The sequence below is a fragment of the Muntiacus reevesi genome, chromosome 15 (assembly GCF_963930625.1).
Source record: "Muntiacus reevesi chromosome 15, mMunRee1.1, whole genome shotgun sequence".
NCBI classification, from domain to species: domain Eukaryota; kingdom Metazoa; phylum Chordata; class Mammalia; order Artiodactyla; family Cervidae; genus Muntiacus; species Muntiacus reevesi.
Genome location: NC_089263.1, coordinates 21043023 through 21068551, shown reverse-complemented (window position 1 = coordinate 21068551; position 25529 = coordinate 21043023). Strand labels below are relative to the sequence as shown.

Genomic DNA, 25529 nt, shown 5'->3' with positions numbered 1-25529 from the left:
CTTTTCTATTTTACACTGCACTGGAGATACTATCTAATGTAACTGGTAAGAGACTGCAATTAGTGATCTAAGTACTGGGAAAGAAGACGTAAAACAATACACATAATATCATAGTATTATCAAAGACTTGATGTAAAAAAATATTATAAATCAGAATATTTAGCAGGTTATACAATAAGCATACCAAAAACCAATGGGCTTCATTTACAGGAAATTCAGTTATAAAATACAATCAAAAAAGAAAACACTACTTATAAAAGCAAAAAAAAAACTTAAGCTTAATAAAACCCTCTATGCAGAGAAGTATAAAAGCATTCCTGAGGGTCTTCCCTGGTGGTCCATGGACAGAGGAGCCTGGCGGGCTGCAGCTCGCAGAGTCAGACACGACTGAGCACACACGCGCACACACCAGTGGTTAGGACTCTGGGCTTTCACTGCTGGAGCCCAGGTTCAATATTCGGTCAGGGAACTAAGATCCCACAAGGCAATGAAAAGAAGAAACAAACACAAGGCCCTAATCTATTTTTTAGACTCTAATAGATACTATATGTTAAAACTATCATTTTTCTAATGACAAAGCTGAATCTTTCATTTTAGGCAACTGCTGTTTGTTGAGTGTTTATAATTTTTTAGGCATTGAGCAGATTGTTTTATAGTCATCATGTAATCAAATTGTGATGACTACCCTTACTTTAAAAATAAAACACTTGGGCCCAGAAAGGTTATGAGACTTGCTAAAGGTCAAAAGGCAGGGAGAGGCAGGGCTGGGATTCAGACCGGTACCGCCTGGCTCTACAGCTCGGCTCCTGACCACTTTCCACAAGAAGGAAAAAAATCTACAAAAATCATCCAACAAACCAACCTAAGTCTAAATGCACTGTCTTAAATGCTTCTTTCTGGGTCAATGAGAGCAAAGCTCTTGGCTTAATGCTGCTGGTTAGAACAGTATATGAGAACTCTCCATTTTCCCACATCAAATTAAAAGGGACAACTGAAGTTCAGAGAAGATCAACATAGAAGATATTTACGTTACTTTCAAAGTTGCTTCAGAGGACAATTTAGGAGGGAAGGGGTAGGGAAGACGGCCAAGATTTCAATACTAAGGAAAGAAAAAGGAAACAGGGACTCTGGAACGAACTTCCAGGACATATTTCTCAGGCTTAAAATAGGCTTGACCTTAGGATTGTCATGAGAAAAGCCAGGACAAATGAAGTCATCATATATAAACTGTTTGTCCTCAATAACATGACTAGTGGGCACAGAGCTCAAAACTAGGTTAAGGGACAGAGGCTGGTTAGCCAGCTCTGCATCATTCTTTCCACTCCTCTACAGGTCACACTTGAAGGCAATTAAAGTCACCATAATCTCAAAATGTTCCACACAATCTCATAAGGGAAGTTCAACCTCATGGCTCCTTCAAGCTTGCCCTTCCCCCACCTAAAAGCAGAAAAGGGTGGAGAAAAAAAAAAGGCTGCTCCCTTTAAAGTCGGTACACTCAGTTTATTCATCTGACAACCAGCAATGGATGTGAGCACTGGGGTAGCCCTGGAGACACTGCGGCTGGTGGAGCCAGGCCTGGCCTCTGGCCTCTGGCCTCTGCCCTCCTGGAGCTTAAGATCAGGAGGCGCGCATGCGTGTTCAGTCACTCAGTTGGGTCCGACTCTTTTCAACACCATGGGGTGTAGCCCACCAGGCTCCTCTCTATCCATGAGATTTCCCAGGCAAGAACACTGGAGTGGGTTGCCATTTCCTTCTCTTGGGGATCTTCTTGACCCAGGGATTGAACCTAGTCTCCTGCATTGGCAGGCGGATTCTTTACCTTTGAGCCATCTGGGAAGCCCCTAAGATCAGAAGAAGAGGCCTGCAAATACTCACACAGACATGTGGAGTCAAAGCTGTGCTTCAGGACATGGTACCAACAGAGCCTGTGACAGGAAAACTGGACCCTGCATGACTGGAGAAGGGAGGCGAGCAGCTCATCATGGGAGACACAAAAGGATGAGAAGGAGCTGCGGGCAGAGGGGGGAAAGACTGTTTCACACTTGAGACCGCGGCAGAGGTGCGTGCCAAGTCCTGAGACCAGACAGACAGATGCTGCACATCCGTGAAAACTCTGACTCAAATATGATACACAGCTGAGATTCTTAATACAAATTTTTATTGAAGACTAATATATTTACAGAAAATAATATGAATCCCAAGTGTGGAGCTTGCTGAACTATCATAAAACTAACTTGCCCTCAGAGCTACTAAACAGAACATCACCACACTCCGAGGCCGTCACACCTCCTCCAAGTCTCTGTCCCTCTTCTTCCCCAAAGGTCGGCACCATGCTGACTCCTGACACCACAGCTCTGCCTGAGCTTGAACTTTGTCTAAGTTAAGCTACATGGCATGGAATCTTTCTTAGTCTGGCTTCTATCGCTCAACACTTGGCTTGTGAAAATTCATCCACGCTGTTGCATGTGGCATGGTTCTTTCATTTCCAGTGCTGCAGAGTAGTTCCTTGTATTCTTTTATCACAATTTATCCTCCTTTTGACGGACCATGGGGTTATTTTTAGTTTTCAGCTATTATAAAAAATACATCTATGAACATTCTAGCATGCAACTTTTGGTGAACATGTGCACATATCTCTGTGGGGTATATATCTAGGAGTGGAATTGATGGATGAGAGTAAATATTGCTGAAAGGTCTTACAGTATTCTATCAAAAGGTGGAAGGGAGCTAAGATGGTCTCAGGTTAACTTTCTACAAGACTTCCTTTGTCTACTCACAAAATAAAAATTCCTCTTCCACTTGCCCACTCACCCTTCTCCATTTTCAATATCCCCCACCCCAAAACAACAAAACATCTCTCTCTCTCTCTCTCTCTCTCTCTCTCACACACACACACACACACACACACAACATCCCAGGAAGAACAAGGAAAAACGCGCAGAAGTCCTGTGAAGGGCACTTCCTTCCTTTTTCTTTTTTCAGGACTCAAAATCTGTCCCTCCCATGTGCCCATTGTCAGCACAGGAGCCCTGAAAACAAAGGACGGGTTGGCCTGGGAGGTGGCCAGGCGGATGGACGGGTGGGCGGCCTGCCTGCCTCACAGGCTACAAAGGTGGAGTAGGTGCCTGGCTCCTCAGACACTGGGAGAGGGAGGCTCCGTCAGGCAGGAAGAGACTGAAACCCAGCACACAATGCTGGCAGACCCTGCCTAAGGGAGACTCAGTGGAAGGCGGTGGCTCAGCATCGGGGCAGGATGGGGCCGGGCGGAGGTGTAGCAGAAGATTCAGGGAGAGGGTGAGTGAGGGTGGGTTGTCTGTCGGGTGCTAGGACCTCACCCTTGTGGCTGCAGGCAGAAAAGGGGGCTGGGGCCAAATTCAACAGAGGCCTCAGCTGTTGAGGGGAAGCCAGGGCACTGGCAGGAATCTAGGAGAGAATGTCAGAGCCAGACCCACACCTGGCAGTGGATTTAAAGATGGGAGTACGTCTGCAGCAACAACGGCCAGTTGCCAGAAATGAGGCTGTCCCAGAGCGTGGAACTTGGATGACTTTAATTTCCTCCAACTAAATTCCACTCCAGTACTCTTGCCTGGAGAATCCCATGGACACAAGAGCCTGGTGGGCCCCAGTCCACAGGGTCGCAAAGAGTCGGATAGGACTGAAGCAACAGAGTGCACACACATATTGCGGGGGAGGAGTTACACATTGAGAAGGAACGGTCAGGTGGGGCCAAATAAATCTAGCCAAGGTCCAAGGAGAAAGGCACAGACAAGAAGCCAGGCAGACCACCACAGGTGTCAGCAGACTGGTAATGGAATTCAGAAAAAACACTTAAGCAGATGTTATTAACCTATATTTCACTTCCACAACCCAGCATACGTCACCTGGCTTCTGACATTTCTCTGGGCCACCAGCTAGCTACACGACAGAGAGACTGCTGGGAAAGCCCTGGGATAAAACTCCATGAAGGCCACAGCTGCTCTCCTCCATCAGAGGGAGGCCACTCCTCATCCCCCCGCATCACCCCAGTCAGCCCCCAGCTCTGACCGTCTGAGATTTGTATCACCCCGAGATGCCACGGGCCACTCACACTCATTAAGGGCCTTGGGCTCTCAACATCAGCCTTCTCCACCCCAAGTCCTAAGCAAGGTCACGGTCCATGTGGCCACATCAGCACACCAGGGTTCCTTCCATTTAATTCTGACTGCTCCCAGATCCACCCCACCCCACTCAGGACATCAACTGACAGAGTGTCCACCAGCTTTCCCTGACCACAAATTCTCAATTCATCACTTTTGTCTCCCATCTTTTCAGTTTATACTAGCAATAACCACTGTTAACAAAAGTAACAAATACTAAGGAGTGTTTACTATGTGTTAGGCACTATTCAGAGCACTTGACCTGTACTGACTCATTTAACCCTCACAGTTCTCCTGGAGTATGAGTGCAGTTATTATCTCACATATCATGACTTGAAACTTGAGGTGCAGAAAGTGAATAACTTTCCCAAGGTCTCACAGCTGTAAGTGGCTACAGAGAGCTGGGGTTTGAAAATAGGTGGTCTGGCACCAAAGTGTGCTCTTGCTCTCTCATTTCTTTACATTCTGTTGAACAGGCACAGAGGAAAGTACATATACTGTAAATGCACTAATAGATGAATTTTCACAAACTGAACACCCCTGCACAACCAGCACCCAGATGAAGACGCCACACTCCTAGTGTCCCGGAGGCCCCTTGGGCTCCCCTTCCAGGGCCACTGTGCGGTGTCTAACGGCAGGATTCGTTCATCATCTCCAAGCCTCTCTGCTGGCCTCTCTGCTCACTGCCAGCGCAGGCTGCTGTGGACTGTCAGCAGTGCTGAGAGGTGCCACACGGCGGACGCTGTGCTCAGCACTAGGCTCGTGCTCCCTCCATGGAGATTATCAGGTCTCAGCCCACCTGTTCTCCTAAGTGCCCAGGCCTCTTCTTCGGTCGGGTACTCCTGCTAAACCCAAACTCATAGACCTTACTCTTGCCCTCTCATCTGCCTTGTCAATAGCTAGTGGACATTCTGAGAAATGCCAAACTCTAATTTCAGATAAGCCCAACTGCCCAGGTCAGGCCCACACACACAAGACTGGCCGAGCACTGCTAGAGTCACGTGACCTTGCAGGACCATGTCAAGAGACGGCTGGGGGCCACGTGCGGCCCACGGTGCTTTCTATAGGTCCCTGCACACTCCTTCTCCCCTCCTCGGAGAGGCAGCTCCCTATATTCCCCCTTCTCAAGCCAGGTTCCCTAACCCCATCCTCCCCACCCCAACACAGTCGCTTATCTCACTCCAGCAGGCAATCCTAGAAACATTTCCCATAAGCAAATTTCAAAGGCAAACTAGAAAAAAAAAAAGTTATTAACCATAAAAGACAAATGGACTAATAAGATTCTTAACTTTTAAGAAATTTTATGCAAATGAGAAAAGAGCTCCTTCCAGGTTCTCCAACAGGAAACGGCCAAAGAAACAGACAATATACAAGATAGAAATTATAAATATCTGGAAAAAGACTTCTAATCAAAGAAATGTAAATAAAATTGGCCAAGATTAGAAAGTGATATACCTTTTATCAATAAAAATATCCTTCTTTGTTTCATTAAAAACAAATTTCTTCTACTGTTTAAAAAAAAAGTGATAATACTGTTCTCACAGAGAATGAATTTTAATGCCTGAATCCACTTAGCAGCCCTCTGCTGTTCTCCGGACTGAATGAGTCAGGCGGGACCTTCATGGTTCACATTTCGACACCACAGTGGCAGGAGGTGTCTGTTTGCTGAGCTGATGGCTTTTGGCTGTGCAAATTAGCTTCTTGAATAATTCCTAAATACCAGATTATTTTCAATTGCCTTAGTGAGTACCATATAATTCTCCCAAATTGTTCTTTAAAGAACACCATGTGTGTAAAGTAAGTAGCCTGCAACTAATAAAAATGGGGAAAAAAAAAAAGAATACCATGTGGCAATTTTTTTTCAAGATAGAGCTACTATAAAATCAACAAATTTGACAAATTGTTCAAATTTCAGAAAGGCTTAAACACTTCAACTCAAGAAATAAAGAAGACCTACATACCCTATAGAGATAATACTCAGCTATATAAGCCAAATATATCCTGCGATGTGTAAGATATATTTATTCTGTAATATTTTCCTGATGAAAAAGAAAAGTTTAGAGAAGTTGCTAAATAAAACACAGGAAAGGAAAGCATATGAACTATGTTCTGTTCACTTTGGTAGAAGACAAAAAAACTGAATTTATTCTTCAATGAAACTATCTTTCAATTCTGAGAGTAATCATTGTCTAAAGGGTTTTAAAAAAAAAAAAAAAGGAGAGGAATGTTAAAAAACACTTATCTCAGCTGTAATTCCAGGTAACTGAGAAGTCAAACTAGGATAACGTCCATTGAGATTCTGTTTGGGTGTTCAAGTATTTGGAGAAACATCACAAATACGGTAGCAACGAACCAAAGCAGAACTTAGAGATCCAGACTCTATCCTTTCTCTCTCCCTGTTCCCCCTCCCTTTCATAAGACCTTTCTTAAGTTCTATCAGTCAGGACACAGCTGGCTGCAGGTAAATAAAATCAACCTCAAATACTTTATGATAAAGTGAATTTATGGACTCATGCAAATGCAACAGGCAGGGTGAGATCTTCTGAGCCTCAGGATCGGTTCCATAAGGCTCTGGCTCTGTGACTGCAATTCCCCAAGCCTGTTCCTGCACGAGCTGGCAGGGTCCTCATTGAGGGGTGGAGGTGGGCACATCCATCCTCCAGCTACTGCAGTCTGACTGAGACAGTTTATGTCACGTGGCTGCCTCTGAACTAGTGACTGGGACCAGAGGATCCATGTCCTGCCTGACTTCAGCCTGGGTGATGTATCCACTACTGAACAAATGACTGTGGCAAGAAGGACATTAGGGACCACCCTGGAGCTGGGGGTGGGCTCAATTCCACCCAAACTTTACTAGTGCTCTGAACAAGAGAAGGGAAAAGGGAAGAATTACAAATGTTTCCAAAGAGGTGTGGTGGAGACTGGCTGGCTGTTGAAAGCCAGTTCCTCTCCTTGCTGGGCATAAACAGGCGTAGACAGATCATATTCCCCAGCCTCCAGAGCAGGGAGGTGTGGCCAATGGAACAGACAGACATGAACTATTTCCAGGTCTGGTCCCTCAAAACCTCTCACCCACAATCTTTCATGCTCTTTCTCCTTCTGCAAGCTATCTGTACAGACAGGCAGGGTGATCTCAGGGAGCCATGTGTTGAAAATGGCAGAGCCACAAGATGGAATGAGCCTTGGTCTCCAAGTTGCCGCTTAGAGAAGAGTCCTCCACTGATTGGGAACACCTATTTTAAACTTTGGACTTCCCTGGTGGCTCAGTGGTAAAGAATCCACTTGCCATGCAGGAGACATGGGTTTGATCCCTGGGTTGGAAAGATCCCCTGGAGAAGGAAATGGCAACCCACTCCAGTGTTCTTGCCTGGAAAATCCCATCGACAAAGGAGCCTGGTGGGCTGCAGTCCACGCGATTACAGAGTTGGACATGACTTAGTGACTAAACAACAACAATTTTAAACTTTACGTGACTGAGCAACTTCTTTCAAGGTTAAGGCTTTTGTTTATTTAGGGGTTTGTTACAACAATCAGCCTATCCTAATAGGTGAAGAAATTAAGGTCGGCAAGTTTGAATGACTTGCCCAAGATACACTTAACTGACAAAACAAACACAAAAACACAGGATGCAATGATCTTGCCACAAGAATGCAAAAAGGGAACAGAAGACAAGTGACAGATATGAAAGCACCGGATAAAAAGAGAAGTGATGAGCAACAGAGCATCACTAAGTATTTTTGAGGCAGGATGCACAAGTAAGGAAGCAGGTCAACCGGGAAGCCCTTTCTACGTCAAAACTGGTGGAAATTTCCCCACAAGTCATCCATTTTTCTCTTACCGAACAGAATTACTGGAAAGTTTCTCTGGTAAGTGAGAATGCAAATTGCCTCTGAGTTACAACTAGGAACGATAACTCTCATTACACATAAAAGTGGGATTAGTTCTCAAGCTGAAAAGCATTTGGGCACTTGGGCTGGACCCCAGTGTAGGGGCGGCTACTGTCTGTCTGACCAACACCCCTCTCTTCCTGTGAGAGCTGCTCCCATCCAACTTTCTACTTCGGTGAAAGCTGCTGCTCGTCAGAGAAGCCACTGCTGGCCACTGGGCAGGCCGGTGTTCCAAGCTAGGCTCGTCTAGGTTCTTCCTATGAACTCTTAAGTAGAGAGTCTAGTCTCTACTGGAAGAGACTCAGTCCCACTCCACTGATGAAGCTGTGAAATTTAAAGCCAGGAGCTAGCAGTGGGCACTGCTTCTTGCTAAGCAGAAAAAAAGCAGCCCAAGACATGTATCCAGAGAAAAACATGATCTAAAAGGATGCATGCACCCCAATGTTCACTGCAGCACTATTTACAAGAGCTAAGATATGGAAGCAACCTAAAGGGATATCTACGGAAGAAGGGCTAAAGAAGATGTGGTACACCAATACATGAAATAATACTCCACTATTAAAAAGAATGAAATAAAGCCATTTGCAGCAACATGGATGGACCTAGAGAGTGTCATACTGAGTGAAGTCAGTCAGAGAAGGAGAAATATAGTATGACACCCCTTATATGCGGGATTAAAAAAGAAATGATACAATGAACTTACTTGCCAAACAGAAAGAGGCTCACGGGTTTAGAGAACAACCTAACTGTTTCCAGGAGGGAAGGACAGGGGGAAGGGCTAGTTAGGGTGTTTGGGATGGACATGTACACACGGCTGTGTTTACAGTGGATAACCAACAAGTACCCACTGAACAGCACAGAGAACTCTGCTCAGTGTTATGTGGCAGCCTGGATGGGAGGAGAGTTTTGGGGAGAACGGATACACATATGTGTATGGCTCAGTCCCTTCACTGTCCACCTGAAACTACCACAACAGTTAATCAGCTATACCGCAATACAAAATAAAAAGTTAAAAAGAAAAAAAAAAAAAAAAACAAGCAGCCCAAGAAAATGAAAATGATACCACATGAGAGGGAAAGATGGAGAAGAGTCCTGGTTTCATTTGGTTCAGAGGCTGGCATGGCCCTGTCCTTCTCATGGTCTGGTTACATCAGCCAGGCTACCATGGCCCACACATTTCACTTGTGGCCTCAGCTAGTTTAGATCAGGTTGATATCACTTGCAATCAAAACAATTCTGAGTAATATAATCAGGAAAACTGCCTCAAGAGATAAGACAAAAAATTTCACAACATCTCACAGATCTCCTAAAGTAAAATGAAAAGTACAGAAGTATAGCAATGTCAAGTATGGACTCAGAAACCAGGGCACTGGGATTTAATCCAAGTGCTGCCAGCTCCCGGCCAGGAAACCTTGGGCAAAGTGTTTTAAACCTCCCACTAGGCTCAGTTTTCTTGTTCCTACAGGGGAGCCTTTAGGATAACACCAAGCCCACTGGGTTTTCTTGAGGATTAAATGAGTTAATACACATAAAGTACTTGGAACAATACCTGGTATGTAGTAAACGTCAATATGTGCATTACTGTTACATTTTATCAACCTTAGTTGACGTCTGGGTCAGTGACCCTCATTTTTAGCAAGTCAAGGCGGATCAAGTCAGGTGAAAACAGGCACCACACTGACCGGAGAAGAAAACATGTCTGTCCCACACTACCTGACCGCCACAGCACATCGTCAAATCCTGACGCTCTTTTCATCTGTGATGAAGGGACAACTTCAGGTGCCCACTAAGGATAGCAACCACCACAGACCCACTGGGAGGTGAGCAAGGATGCGCCATGTCAAACACCAGCATGCCCCTCTGTCCCCTAGGGTATCTGTTCTCTCCGACCCCTTTCAACTCTCTGGGCCCCCAGGAGCCGCAGTGAGACAGCAGGGGGCGGGGGGGGGGGGGGGGGGGACACAAACTCGGTCCCAGACCTGCCCATGGGGACCTCATCCATCTTCTAAGCGTGCGTGATCTTGACAGTTTGAACCCTTCATCCCATCTTAGGCTTGTCTTCCCCTCCCCACAAGGGAATTTCACAAACACAAAAATTTGAGGGTACTTGTTCCAGACATAAGATGCTTTCTACAACAATCACCTACTTCCTTCATAGAGCTCTGCCTTCAAAGTTATTTTTGCTCTCTCTGCTGATTAAATTGGGGAGAAATTCTCAGCATAGTACTTTTCTGGAAACTGCACAGTTTATTAAGTCCCTGGAAGTATAAGGAAGAGCTTGAAGCGTTCGGTCTGTAAAGGCATGGGATGAAGCTAGAGAAGGCTGGGTGTTGAGGTCATGGAAAGGAGTGGGCAGTAGGCAGCCACAGAGGGTCTGAGGCAGGGAATGGCACGACCCTTCTACACTCCTCTGAACTTCTGCCTGCAAGACAGCAGGCCTCCAGACATCTGAATGTGGGGCCTGCTTCTCTGGAAACTTGGAGAAGTGGAGAAGGCTAAGAACACTGGGAGGGGGCAAAGCCCTCAGGACACCCATCAAAAACCCCCGACTCCAAAGCAACCTGGTGGGGAAGAACAGGAGCCCAGCAAGAGTGTCAGGCCTACAGGGCTTTCTAGAGCCTAGCCAGGTGTCAGGAGTGCTGCTGCAACTGGTCAGTGCCTGCCCACTGCAAGAGTAAGGTCAAAGCCCTCTAGCCCTGACTGGAGACCCCCTGGAGCTAGCCTACATGATTCTACTCCAGCAGAAACTGAGCACAGTAAGCAAGCTTTACATTGTAGCAGAGCTAGCCATATAAACAAGTGACCCCAAACCAAAACTGTGCGATTCCCCAGGAGATTCAATTGGGATCTGAGGCATAAATATCCTTGGCCTTTCAAAACAAACACAGGTTTTGGCACTGAAAACTGTTTTTTGGTTTACAGGCCAGCAAACCATGGCACTCCTGTTTATTTTTCCATTATCTGTATATTCAGCAGCACCAAAAGGACTATAACAGAGCTTCCTACTCTCCTAACCCACCGGTGAGAAAATACAATTCTGATCCATAAGCAAATAGACACCAGAAAAGCCTGTCACGTTTATGGTGCCTGACAACTATCCTTCCACGCCTTCTCTCCAACACTTGTTTCATATATGAGGAACTGTGGCTCACAGACAAATGACACAGCTGGTCGCAGGTGAGTACCAACATCAGAATGCAAAGCCAAGTCTGACACCAGTTCCCTCTCCTCTTTGACTGTTATCACTGCAAGGGGTATGTTCAGATTTCTGGACAAGCATTGGCGAATCAAGGGTTGGGAAGACACAGAGGCAAGCACGTTCCCTGACATGTGTACCCTAAAGTGGGGGGCTACAAGCACTCGTCTCGTGTTACCTACAAATGCCTACTACAGAGCCTGGTGCGCAGGGAGCTCTACGTAAATGTGGCCTGAATGAAGGCAGGCAGACTTTGTTATGATCCAATACCTCGTGGTCCAATAAAGAATCACGGACTATCATGCCAACTCACCAAACCAGAGTTCTTCGTGGAGATGGAAAGTTGTGGCAAGAATTCCTACACCGGGGAGAAGTGAGACCAGAAGACCTCTAAAACACTTCCAAATCAGCCTCTGAAAACTAATCTCACTGTAGAGATCAGAGTCTCACAGAAGTACTGACTAATTTTTTTGAGTATTAAAAATGAGTGTATGTTGGCTCACATGTCCCCTAGCAAGTGTCCCCATAAGAGTGTTCTGAGCCTCTGATGACACTGCTCGACTCACTGCCAGGCTGACCAAACCTCATGCACACTTTCATCCCAGGTAAGGCTTCACTGCAGCTCACCTCACTTGGAATCTCTGGCTTTTAAAGACTATTTCTTTTTTTTATTTTTTTACTTTTATTTGCATTTATTTTCTGCGGCATTTATTCCCGGGCCATGAGTTTTTGTTTCTTCAGTTTCTTCTGGGATATCTTTTTCTTCTGTGCAACCTCCTCCTCTGGTTTAGGAACAATCTGTTCTTTTTCAGTAAGGATCATCTCAATGTGGCAGGGAGAGCTCATGTAGGGGTTGATCCGACCGTGAGCTCTATAAGTCCTACGCCGCATCTTGGGGGCTTTGTTCACTTGGATGTGCTCAATGACCAGAGAATCTACATCTAAGCCCTTAAGCTTAGCATTACTCTCTGCATTTTTGAGCATGTGTAGTAAAAATTCAGCACTCTTTTTGGGACACCGACCCTGCGTCCAGCCCCACTCTTTGGCCTGTGCACACCTACCAACTCCACCATTGTAACGACGGAATGGCACACACTGCTTCGTTAAAGTGACATCTTTCAGATACTTGGTGGCTTTTCGAATATGCATACCCTTTATGGTCTGGGCAGTTTCACGAGTATTCTTAAAGTGAACACGAAGATTTGAACCTCTTGATTTGCATGATTTTGTGGGGTTTTCTGGGTCGAGTGAATAGCGCACCATTTTTTAGGGGTCAGCTCAGGCCGCTTACCGGAAAAGGAATAAAGACTATTTCTTAATGCTAGAATAACAAAAAGACATGACTTCAGTGCTTCAGGAAGAAAAAGAAACAAAAACCTCCTGCTTTTACCTACAAATGTTAGGGTAGTAAAGAGAACTGGTCAAGTATGTAGTGAATGACTACATAAATACTGTAGGTTCCCTGAATGCCAATTCAAAGTCCAAACGTATGAGTTACAAACAGAGAATAAAGACACAGGTATCTGTAAAGCAATTATCCTTCAATTTAAAAATTAAAAGAAAGAGACAGGTATCTGTACATGACATTAAAATGAAAACAGAACCATTCCGCAATAATCAAGCAACTCCACTAACAATATCCAAATTCTGATACCCAAATGATATTAGAAATTTCAAGTGTTTGATTTCTTTTTTGCTTCTGATATAATCAAACCGCTAGACAACAGTACACTATGCCATTTCCTCCTCCATAAAATGGAAACTTGGGAAGGGTAAAGTTAAACATCTTCACTAAGTAATAAAATTCTAACAGAATGAAAGATTTCGATACGTAAATGTAATTTATCTGGCCAAGTTCATAAATAAAAATTTTACAAAAAAATAATGTTTTTTCATTATAGACTGCCCAAAAGGTCTTAAAACTTGCTGTAGCATAACTGTTCTTAAATCAAGACTCAAAAATAACAGAACTCCATCTAAAAATAAGCCCTAATAAAATGATCGCAAATATGCACAAAAACTTAAGATGGACATGACAGCACAGCACTGTCATGTAAATTATGTTTTGAATAAATTTTAATGACATGGGAAAATACAGTTAGCTCTCTGTACCCACATGTAGAGACCCACAGATAGACAGGGCCCACTGTACTGTACTATCTTATACAAGGGACTAGAGCATCCACGGATTTTGGTATCCACTAGCGTCCTGGAATCAATCTCCTGCAGATACCACGGATCTTTAAAAAAAAAAAAAAAAAAAAGATAACCAAGGATCTACTACAGTTGCAATTTATTATTAAATTTAAAAATCAGGATATAAAACTGTACAAAGTACCTGATTAAAATTTACATTTAAAAATTGATTCAATGGATACACACTACTATATATAAAATTATAAACGAGGACCTACTGTATAGCATAGAGAACTATATGCAATATCCCATAATACTCTATAATGTAAAAAAATTTGGAAAGGCTATATATATACATATATATATATATCTGAATCACTTTGGTGTACACCTGAAACACTATAAATCAGCTGTGTGTGTGTGTGTGTGTGTGTGTGTGTGTGTGTGTTAGTTGTTCAGTTGTGTCTGACTCTTTGTGACCCCATGGACTATACTGTAGACCACCAGACTACTCTGTCCATGGAATTCTCCAGGCAAGAATACTGGAGTGGATTGCCATTCCCTTCTCCAGGGGAGCCTCCCGACCCAGGGATCAAACCCAGTCTCCTGCATTGCAGGTAGATTCTTTACAGTCTGAGCCACCGGGGAAGATTAAATCAACTATACTTCAATTTAAAAAAAAAATAGCAAAAAACAATTTTTTAAATTTAAAATTTTCTATGCATGCATAAGAAAAAAGAATGCAAAGAGTTACTAATATATTATGTACAAATATCTTGAAGCATATTGTCTTAAAACCAAAAGCAAATATCACACCTCAGGGTGAAGAACGAGACATGTTGCTATTAACATCAGAATAAAACAAAAATGCACATTAACATCATTATTATTTAACAAAGTTCTGAAATGCCAAGCCACTAAGGAAACAAGAGATGAAGTATTACTTTTGGAAAGGAAAACCCAAAACCATCAGTCAGTTAATAACATGAACATTTACCTCAAAAACCCAAGACACTATACAGTTAAAATTCATATATTTCACAACTACAAAAAAAGACAATCAACTGAGAAACTACACGATTGCTTACTAAATTAGGTATCATCAATATATTTCATCTAATTGAAATAGATATAATGAAGATTCTGGCTACAACAGAATTATCCTATTAATAAAAAGGAATGAGACCCATATGAAAATATTTAAAGAGAAGTGAATAATAAATTCATACTTATGACAGAAGAATCCTATAAAGCTACCAATTTTTCCCAAATTACAGTGGATTTAACTTCAATACAGGCTTCCCTGTTGGCTCAGATGGTAAAAGAGTCTGCCTACAATGCAGGAGACCTGGGTTCGATCCCTGGGTTAGGAAGATCCCCTGGAGAAGGCAATGGCAAACAATTCCATTATTCTTGCCTGAAAAAATCCATGGACAGAGGAGCCTGGTGGGCTACAATCCATGGTGTCGCAAAGAATCAGACATGACTCCGTGACTTGCACTCATTAACTCCAATACAAACAAAATCTCCCCCAAATTTGAGAATTACATACAGCATTACTATATGATCCATCAAGTTCACTCCCCAAATTTGAGAGCAGAACAAAATCATTCTAAAATTGACATGGAAGGATACAGAAGAATGGGTTAAGGAAGTTTTCTTTAATGGGGCATAATGAGAAAAAGGATTAACCTTATCAGACACTATTAAAACATATAAAGCTATAAAAATGAAGTCAGTGCTGTAACAGCGCAAGTTAGGCTAGATAATCAAAAATAGACAGTGCAAAGATATGATAAAGCTGAGAGTATAAATCAACTGGTAAAAAAAAAAATAATCATCCACATAAAAAGCTGCTGGAATAATGACTATTTTGGAGAGTTATGTCCACCAGGAAAGCCCTAAAAGTAATATTTTAAAACCCAACACATTCATTACTATTTGAGGCACCAACTCCTTACTGTTAAAACTGTTAAAGCGAAAAATCAAGCACTTATACTACCTTTCCAATAGGAACTATATCTTATAGTAGTGATAGGCCTAATAGTTGAAGAAATTTCTACTTTACAGAAGAACACTAACTACTGCATGGAGAAAAGTAAAATGAATTAGGAAACATCATTTCCTAATACTAGGGAGAACTGTTACTTTAGATAAGGATTATCAAGTGGTGCTATAAAGGAAGGGCGGGAGGGAGAAAGAGAAAGCTTAGGTGAACAGCTTATGGTGAATTAAACATTTGTAGGGACTTCCCTGGGGGTCCACTGGTTAAGACTCCATACTTCACCAGAGAAGGAGCAGGCTGGGGTTGGGGAACTAAGGTCACACATGCCCTGGGGCACAGCCAAATAGACAGATAGATACACTGTAAACACACACATCCATTTATATTATGCCAAGGGCCGCAAGGTCACCTTCTAGTCATATGAGGAGAATCTAAAAGTTCTAGTGGAGTAATCAGATGGTCAACACCCTAACCCAGTAGTCAATCTGAGCATCTGTAATGGTGGGCCAATCAGACATCATGTATTTTCTGATGTGATTTGTGACTCACCAATGATATAGCCTAACCCAAAACATCTAACTTTAATTCATGTTGGATGTGATTTCCAATTTATAGGAAATACTGCAGATAGAGAGGAAAAGGAAATGACACCACAAGGAACCAGTAAGATTAATCCACAAATCGGGACCAAATAAGTGGTCAGGTCTCTTCAACAACTCAGTGTAATATAAAAGGTGGGGGCGGGTAGGCCAGTTTAGAAGCAACGGAAGGGTCACAAAGAGCAGATGCGATGCAGGAGACGTTTCTGGAGTCACCGGAATACTGGTATGGTATGATATAGCTATTAGATAAAACAAATAACTGAAATGGAAATATGCAGATTACTGGCTGCAAAGTCCATTGCCAAACAGTATGTACTTATGGTGGTTCCTCAAAAATTAGAAACAGAATTACTGTAAGATCCATCAAGTTCATTCCCCAAAAGAATTGAAAGCAGGAATTCACAGATAGGTATACCTATGTGTGTATGCAGCATTATTCACAATAACACAGAGGCGGAAGCAATCCAAGTGTTCATCAATGGATGAACAGATAAACTAAATGTGGTGCGTGCATATGATGGGATATTATTCAGCCCTAGAAATGAAAGTCTGATACATGTTAGCACATGGATGAACCCTGAAGACACTGTATTATGTGAAATCAGCCAGTGACAAAGTATAAGTACTCTATGGTTCCACTTACATGAGGGACCTAGGGTAGTCCAAAGGGAATGGTGGTTGTCAGAGGCTGGGGAGGAGGAGGAAATGAGGAGTTTAACGTCTGAAGTTTTAACTTTGGAAGATGAAAGGGTTCTAGAGGTTGACTGGTGGTGGAGACTGAAGAAAAATGTGAATGTACTTAATGTCACTCAACTGTACACTTAAAAGTGATAAACTGGTAAATGTTATGTATACTTCATGATTTTTTAAAAAACCATTATGTACTGTGTAACCTAATTTCAGTGGAAAAATGTAATTATATTCACAGATAGATGGGGGGAAGACAGGGAGACAGGGGAGGGAGAGAGGGAGGAGGAGATAAAGACTCTGGAAGAACATGTACTAACATGTCATAATAAGTGATCTCTAGTTGTGGAGGCACTAGCTAATTTTCCATACTCTGTATACTGCCTCTGTAATAAGACAGGATGCTGTATAAAGCAAATAGGAAAAAACATAAAAGGAAGAGTATAGATTTCACAAAAAGATAAAATGTTTACAATTTTAATAAAATATTCAGTAAGGAGAAAAAGACTAGAGAAAAGGATATGCAATAAGCATGAGCAATCAAAACTTAATTCCCAAACATATTAGAAAGCTCTTATGAAATTTTTTTAAATTCTAAAACCCAGAGAAATAGGCAACAGACATAAATTCAGTGAAGGCAAAGTTCAAGTGTTCAAAACACACTTGGAAAAGAAAAAGGTAACCATAAATGAAATAAATTATAACTAAAATACCAATATAAAATATCACTCTCGCACAGATTGTTGGAAGCCTAAGAACTATTATCATATACTCCTGTGATATTAAAATTTGATCACATCTTTCTGGAGGACAATTTAACAATGTGGATCGTGAGCCTTTAAAGTCAACAGTCATGGGACTTCCCTGGTGTGCCAATGCAGGGGACACGGGTTCCATCCCTGATCCAGCAAGATTCCACATGCCTCAGGGCATCTATGCCTGTGTGCTACAAATGCTGAGTCCACACACCTAGAGCCTGTGCTCACAACAAGAGAAGTCTCCTCAGTGAGCCCACACACCACAGCGAAGAGCAGCCCTGGCTCCCAGCAACTAGGGAAAGCATGGGCACAGCAACAAAGACCCAGCATAACCAAGAAAACAGAAACAAAAAAGTTAATAGTCACAGTACTATGACTCACTCATACATGAAACAGATGAATCTCAAAAACATAATGCTAAGTGAAAGACATTTTATATAAAAGAGTATATACTACATAATTCCACTTATTGTGAAATTCTCAAACAGACAAAGCTCACCTATGGTGGGAAAAAAAAAATGAAAAGGTGGCTGCAGGGATGACAGGAAAAGAGACTGGGAAGGAGCAAGAGTGAACTTTCTGGAAAGACAATATCTAACCTTGACTGAGGTTTGAATTACACAGATAAATATATGCATCTGTCAAAACTCGGCAAATGCACAATAAATGTTTACACATTTGACTGCATATAAATTTTATCTCAAAAGAAAAATCTAAATACTGGACTCTAATTAATGATATACATGTTGCAATATTTTAGGCAAAGTATAGATCTCTGCAATTACTTTAAAATGCATCAAAGGAAAAGGAGATAGAGATGACAGAGACTGACACACAGCTGTCTCTTGGTTTCCGCAGGGCACTGCTTTCAGGACTCCCTCAGATACCAAATCCATGGATGCAAAAGTCCCTTATATGAGAGGCACAGAAGTTACACATAACCTAAGTGAATCCTCCTGTATACTTGTACTTTGAATGGTTTCTAGATTACTTATACTACCTAATACTATGTAAATGTTACATAAATTACTGGAAACACAATGGAAAGGCTATGTGAATCATTACCACAAGGCAAATTCAAGTTTTGCTTTGTGGAACTTTCTGGATTTCCCCCATTATACCCACATACCCTCATTGGTTGAATCCCCAGAGGTAGAACCCATGCAAACAGATGGCTGAGCATATATGATAAAGTACAGTAAAGAACATATATGATATGCAAGTAGAGTAAAATGCTACCATAAAATACAGGAGTTTGAGGTATACAAGTGTTCACTGCAAAATTCCTTCAAGAACTTTGAGATATTGTCTAATGAAATGTTAGAAATACTAAATAATCGTCAAAAGTCACAAGGCAGTCCTCTGGAGTGCTGGAATACTCTCTCCTGGTCTGGGTGGTCATTACATGTAGCATATATGGGTACAATTCAATCAAGCCATACTCTTTAAGATTCTATATACTTTGCTAACTGCATTTATACCTCAAAAAATGTTTAAATAAACAGCATTCAGAATAGGACTTTAAAGCATATGTAATTAATATACTCAAAAAGATAGCAGAGTATGCTCTAACCAAAAAAGAAAAGAAAATCATGAATTAGCAGTTATAAAAAGCACACACCATAAATCTTGAACACAGAAACTGCCCCATTTCAAAACTCAATGGGCTAGATAGCCAAGTAGACCCTGAGGAATGAATCAGTGAGCTAAGAGAGTTCAAAAACCTTTAGAGATGACAGCACAGAGATGGGCAAGTACAAGTAGTAAAGAAATACAGCACGAAGATGTGCCTAACTCCCATGATTGGAGCAAGTTGCAGAAGGGAAGTGAGGAAATGGAAGAGTGACAATTCAAAGAATAACAGCTAAATGTTTCCTAGAACTAATAAAGAACAAATAAAGAATAAAACTATTTTAAGAAATATTTTTATTAGTTCTTTAAAGCAATCTACATGAATGCAAGGAAACATACCACAATTTTATGCGTAGCTATCTCCTGATTATGCAATTTAAGTGATCCGTGTCCTTTTTCAAGTTTTCTAAAAAGGATATTACTTTTGTAATGAGAAAAAGTAATAAAAGCTTACTTTTTTTGTTTTGGTTTGCGGGGTTTCTTGTTTCCTATTTCATTTTTAAATGGAGGGTAATTGCTTCACCGCACTGTGTTGGTTTTCACCGTACAACAACGCCCATCAGCTGCAAGTACCCATACGTCCTCTCCCTCCAGAGCCTCCCCGCCACCCCCCTGCTGTCACAGAGCACTGGGTTGAGCTCCCTGTGTTATACTGTCCCTTCCTATTAGCTATCTATTTTACATATGGTAATATATATGTAAAAACTTACTTTTATGAAATAAATCCAGAACCAAGAGACAAGAAAGGCTTTTCTAAAAAACCCCCCAATCTCTCCTTCCTCTGGCTTCCACCCTATGCTATTATAGTGAACCTGTTGCTGAAAGAAGTTACCACAAACTTGGGCAAGTCATTTGATCTCTTTAAAGTTCTGCTTCTTTTAGGTCTTCAACAGGGAAAATAAACTCTGTCCTTTCTACTTCACAGGAGTTTGGAGAGCATCAAATGAGATAATGGATAAAAACTGCACTCAGTATAATCTGATTTCTCTTCAGATCAAATAAATCCTTCCCCTTTTAATGAAGATTTCCGTGGAGAGAAACAATTCTGAGATTCACAGTCAAAGAGAACAAACTTCTTGTTACCCAAGGGGAAACAGCGGAGGGATAAATCAGGAGTTCGGGATTAGCAGATACAAACCACTACATATAAAATAAACAAGGTCCTACTACTGTATAGCACAGGAAACTATATCCACTAACTTGTAATAAACTACATTGAAAAAGGATATATATAAACTTATTCACTTTGCTGTACCCCAGAAACTAATAACGGTGTAAAGCAACACAAAGTGCAAATCAACACCACAGTGCAAACCAAGTATATTTCAATTTTTTAAAAACCAGCACCCAGTCCCTGGACAGCACAGCACAAACGGAGGCATGTTATCAGCCCTGAGCCGTAGGCCCCATTCTGTCACCCACCTCACCCCTCACTCCCTGAACCCAGTCCACTCCCCAGCCTGTCAGCGGGCCTTCCCTTCCTTCCCAAACCACTGCACGGAGTCCGTATACCTGGTCACACCTTGCGCCTGACCCACCACCACAGCCCCCCGAGTCACGTCCCACCTCCAGCTTCTCCTCACTCCACCCAGTGCATCTTCCTCCTAAACCTTCATAAAATATATTCATCCTGCAACTACAATGTTGAAAATGAAAATGCCGAGGTTCAGAGGGGGCCTCTGAATGCCTCAACCTGGCTTTCAAGCCTCTCCTCCTGCCCCCGAGTCAACTCCTCACTGTCTGTGGAACAGCCAACTCTCTACCCACCCAAGTCCTGGGTCTTCTGAACGCTGGCCAAACCCCTCCCGCCTTCCGCCTTCCGCCCTCTGTACCGATGATGGGTCCAGACCAAGATCCCGCCTGTTCCCTGAACACCCACTCCACCCCTCAGGCGTCACCCTCACTTCCAGGTCAAAGGCCCCACCTTTCCAGAAAAGACTACTTCTGTCCTGAGGGCAGGGCCTCCTGCTTGGCTCCAGATCTTCTGTAAGAGGCACTCAAATCAACCTGCCAGTCATTTCAGTCTGTAAAATAAACTTTCTCTGCCTAACTGAATTTTATAGTAATTATTTCTTTGGTTTTTCTTCATAGTTTTAATATCTATATGCATGTGTATATCACACACATTCCTACATAATATACTGCTTAGCTATTAATCTTTAAAAGGGTCACACTTTATAAATTCTTCTCTAAGTTTTCTTTCAACATTGTTTTGAGACTGATCTATGTTGACACCTGTAGCTATAAGCCATTCATTTGTTTGCTTGTTTTCCCTGAACTTTAAACTTTTTCTTCTTTATTAGAGTGTAGCCAATTAACAATGTTGTGATAGTCTCAGGTGAGCAGCAAAGGGACTCAGCCACACATATACGTCTATCCATTCTCCCCCAAACCCCACTGTCACCCAGACTGGCACATAACATGGAGTTCCATGTTAAGCCATTCATTTTCAAAGTTGAAAAGCATTCTTTTGCATAGTACAACTTATTCATCCATTATGTTGCTAAGGGATACTTGGGTTTTATCAAAAAGGTTGCTATTATCAATAAATCAATGCTCCAATGAACATTCTTGTACATATCTCAGCACGCATATGTACACATGTATTTTTAGGGTTAAAACTGCTAGGTCACAGGGTCACATATTTAGCTCTCCTTGGTAATGACAATGGTTTTCCAAGCAGTTGAACTGAATTACACTTTTACTTATACTGTTGAAGAATTCCTCAAAAATACTGTCAGGCTTTTAGAAGACATGGAAGCAACCTAAACAGCTATCAACAGAGGGATGGATAAACAAGATGTGGTACATATAAACAATGGAGTATTACTCAGCCATTAAAAAGAATGGAATAATGCCATCTGCACCAACATGGATTGGATCTAGAGACTGTCATACTGAGTGAAATAAGTCAGACAGTGAAGGAGAAATATCCTATGACATCCCTTACATGTATAATCTAAAAAGAAATGATACAAATAAACTTAAAAAACAGAGAACCAGAGACTTGGAGAACAAACTTATGGTTGTGAGGGTGGGGGGAGGCACAGGCGGAAGGGGTAACTGGGGAGTTTGAGACAGACACATACACACGGATATGTCTGAAATGGACAGTCAACAAGGACCTATTGTATAGCACATGGAACTCTGCTCAGTGTTGTGTGGTGGCCTGGATGGGAGGGAGATGTGGGGGAGAACGGAAATATGTGCATGTAGGGCTGGGTCACTTCACTCTTCACTTGAAACTGTCACAACATTGTTAATCAGTTATACCTCAAAACAAAATAAAAAGTTAAAATATTGTCAGGCTTTTAAACATTTGCCCATTTGGTAGGTACAAAATGTTATTTCATTGTGGTTTTAATTTGCATTTCTCCAATGAGGCTGACATCTTTTCACAAATTTAATGGCCATTTGGTTTCCTCTTTAATGAGCTCCTTGTCCAAGTCTTTCCTTATTTTTCAATTAATCTTTTTCTTATCTATTGTAGGAGTTCTAGATATATTCTGAATACTAATCCTTCATTGGTATTAAGTGTTGCAAACATCATCTTTCAGTTTATGGTTTCCTTCCTTTTCACTCTCTTTTGTTGAGAAGTTCTTTATTTTAATCTAGTTTAATTTATCACCCTTTTCTTGCGTAACTTATTTAGCGCAAACAGGAGACTGTTTTTCATTTGGGCTTCTCTGGTGGCTCAACGGTAAAGAATCCGCCTGCCAATGCAGGAAGCACTGGGTTCAATTCCTGGGACGGGAAGATCCCTTGGAGAAGGAAATGGCAACCCACTCCAGTATCCTTGCCTGGGAAATCCTACGGACAGAGGAGACTGGAGGGCTACAACCCATGGGGTATGCCAGAGTCGGAGGTGCCTTAGCGACCGAACAACAGAACCCAGAGACCATGATGACACATTTATATTTCCTTTCAATAAACTGTTAAAATGAAAACTTCAAAAGGGAAGTTACATAAACAATCAACATATGAAAACATTCACAAAATGATCAGCCATCAAGGAAATGAAAATCAAAATCACAAGGACATATCACTACACACCCACCAGAATGGCCAAAATTAAAAGACTGATAACACCAAACTGGGGCAAGGATGCAGACCACCAAACTTTCCTTATACACAGTTGGCAGTAAGGTGAAACTATGGAACCCTGAAGAAAGGTCAAGCAGTTTCTTAGAAAGCTAAACATAGTAGATAATAGCTATCCTATGACCCAGCAATTCTACTTCTTGGTATTAACCTAAGAAAGATGAAAGTACATGCCCACGTAATAATATATACCAAAATGTTCATAGCAGTTGTACTCTTAATAGCCGAAAATGAAATGCAGGCCTAGCATCCATTGACAAGAGAATGAGTACGTGAACTGTGATCTAGTCACAAAACAGAATACGACTCAGCAAAAAAGAGCCACCTACTGACTCATGTGACAGATGAATCTCAAAAATACTATGGTGAAGCCTTAGACAAAACAATACATTCAAGACTCTATCTCTACGAAGCCTAGAATAGGCAAAAATAATTTATAATGGAAAAAAATATAAGAACTGTGGTTGTTGATGGGTAAGGTTAGGAATGGAGAAGGAGCACAGAGAACTTTCTAGGGTGACGGTAATATTCTGTATCCTGACAGAGATTCTGCATTACACAGACATACACGTTTGTCAAAAAAAAAAGAGACAAATTTTGATCTCTAGGTGATATGCATAGTGAAGTGTTTAGGAGTTAAGTATATTGATGTGTGCAACTTACTTGGAAATGGCTCCAAAAATAAAACTGTGGGTGGATAGAGAAATGATAAAGCAAACAAAGGCAAGTGTTACCTATAAAATCTCGGTGGTGGGTACACACGTAAGAATTCTTTCAACTTTGCTATATGTTTGAAATTTTTCAAACTAATAAAATATTAGGGGAAAGATAAAAATGTATTTTTAAAACGAAGAGATATGCTTTAAAAAATAAGCAGAAAGAGGGTTTCCCTGGCAGTCCAATCCACACTGCCAGTGTAGGCAGCTTGGGTTCAGTCCCTGGTCAGGGAACTAAGATCTCCCACACTGTGCAGCACAGTAAAAAAAAAAAAAAAAAAAAAAAAAAATTAAATATAAGCAAATATATTTAAGCAAAGTTTGTCCTTGAGAAAGGTAACTGAAAGAAAAAGATCAATCCTTACATGTACTGGCGCTTTGGAATTAAAAAAACATATGCACATAGACTATTTTAAATGATCTTCACCAAAATCCAAGTATTCTAGTCTCATTTCATGCTTGAGAAAACATGGGTCAGAACGTGCTGAATATCACACAGCTGGCACCTCATGGTGCTGGCTTTAAACACAGACACCTGTGGCTCCCCCACTTCTCTTCTTTCCAACACGCCTCACTTGGGAGCTGCTGTAAATCCCAAACGTGTGAAGACCCCATGGAAACGGCCCCGGGCCTCCAGCCCTTCGCTTGTCCCAGGAGCAGAGGACAAGGCTGGAGCAGTGCCACACTGAAGGGCAGGACGCGGGCGGGAGACGAGCGCTGAGCAGGCAACGAGCACGGTCTCCACAGGTCGAGGGTGAATTTTCAGCCCACAGAGCATTAAAGCTGGCCATCCCCACTCTGTCCATGGGGGCTCTCCAGGCAAGGGTGCTGGAGTGGGTTGCCATGCCCTTCTCCAGGGATCTGCCCGACCCAGAGACTGAACCCGGGTCTCCTGCACTGCAGGCAGACTCTTTACTCTTTAGCCACCAGGCAAGTCCTGGTGTTCTTTGAGGCCATCCAGAAAGTGTGGGGAAAACTGAGCTTGCCTTCCCATCTGTGCAGATGAGGCCTGTAGCAAAGAAACTCCAGTACAAGACTTGTCAAAACAGCTCTCTCACAAGATACTCCAGCACTCATCTTACAGAGCAGAACAAACGCAGAGCAGAGGGCCAGAACCCAGGCACGTTTGCTCAACCCTGACATGGCCAAAATGAGAGGCAAAAGCTTTACTAATCATCCTGCAGATTAATCACTGGCTTCAGGGTATTTTGGCTTTTTGTTAAAGCATAACACACCTCCAATAATTTCTGTTAAATTTAAACAGGTGAGATAGACCCATGGAATAGAAATAAAAGCCCTTTCAGCCTTAGAGACTGGTGTATTTATCCAAACTCAATGTGCCAAACGCTTTGGGAACTGCACTGAAACCAGGACACAGCCCTTGCCCTCCAGAGGCCTATAATCAAGCAGCAGACTTGGGAGAGAAATCTGAGCCCACAAGAGCTATACAGGAGGTCCCAAGAGCAGAGGAGAGTACAACCGAGAGCTCAAGGGAGGGTGTGTTTGTGTGGAACTGGGGGCAGAAGGAGGGGTGAGGGGTTGCCCTGCAGGCTGGCTCCTACGGAGGTCCTAGCTAAGGAAGGTTACCTGCAGCCTGAGTAGGAAAGGGAGGAGAAAGCAGCCCGGAGGGATGCCTGCTGACTCGTTATAGAGTTAAGAGGGGAGATCAGAGG

At 42.3% G+C, this 25529-nt stretch overlaps 1 protein-coding gene and 1 non-coding gene across 3 annotated transcripts in view; one reads left to right on the top strand and one right to left on the bottom strand.

The window, feature by feature from the left end:
* Positions 1 to 25529, bottom strand: part of PDE8A (phosphodiesterase 8A) — a 145140-nt gene that overhangs the window by 113076 nt on the left and 6535 nt on the right. The gene's annotated exons all lie outside the window — the stretch shown is intronic.
* LOC136147724 (U5 spliceosomal RNA) lies at positions 20013 to 20131 on the top strand. Its single transcript, XR_010659371.1, has one exon. It is a non-coding gene; the product is annotated as a U5 spliceosomal RNA (small nuclear RNA).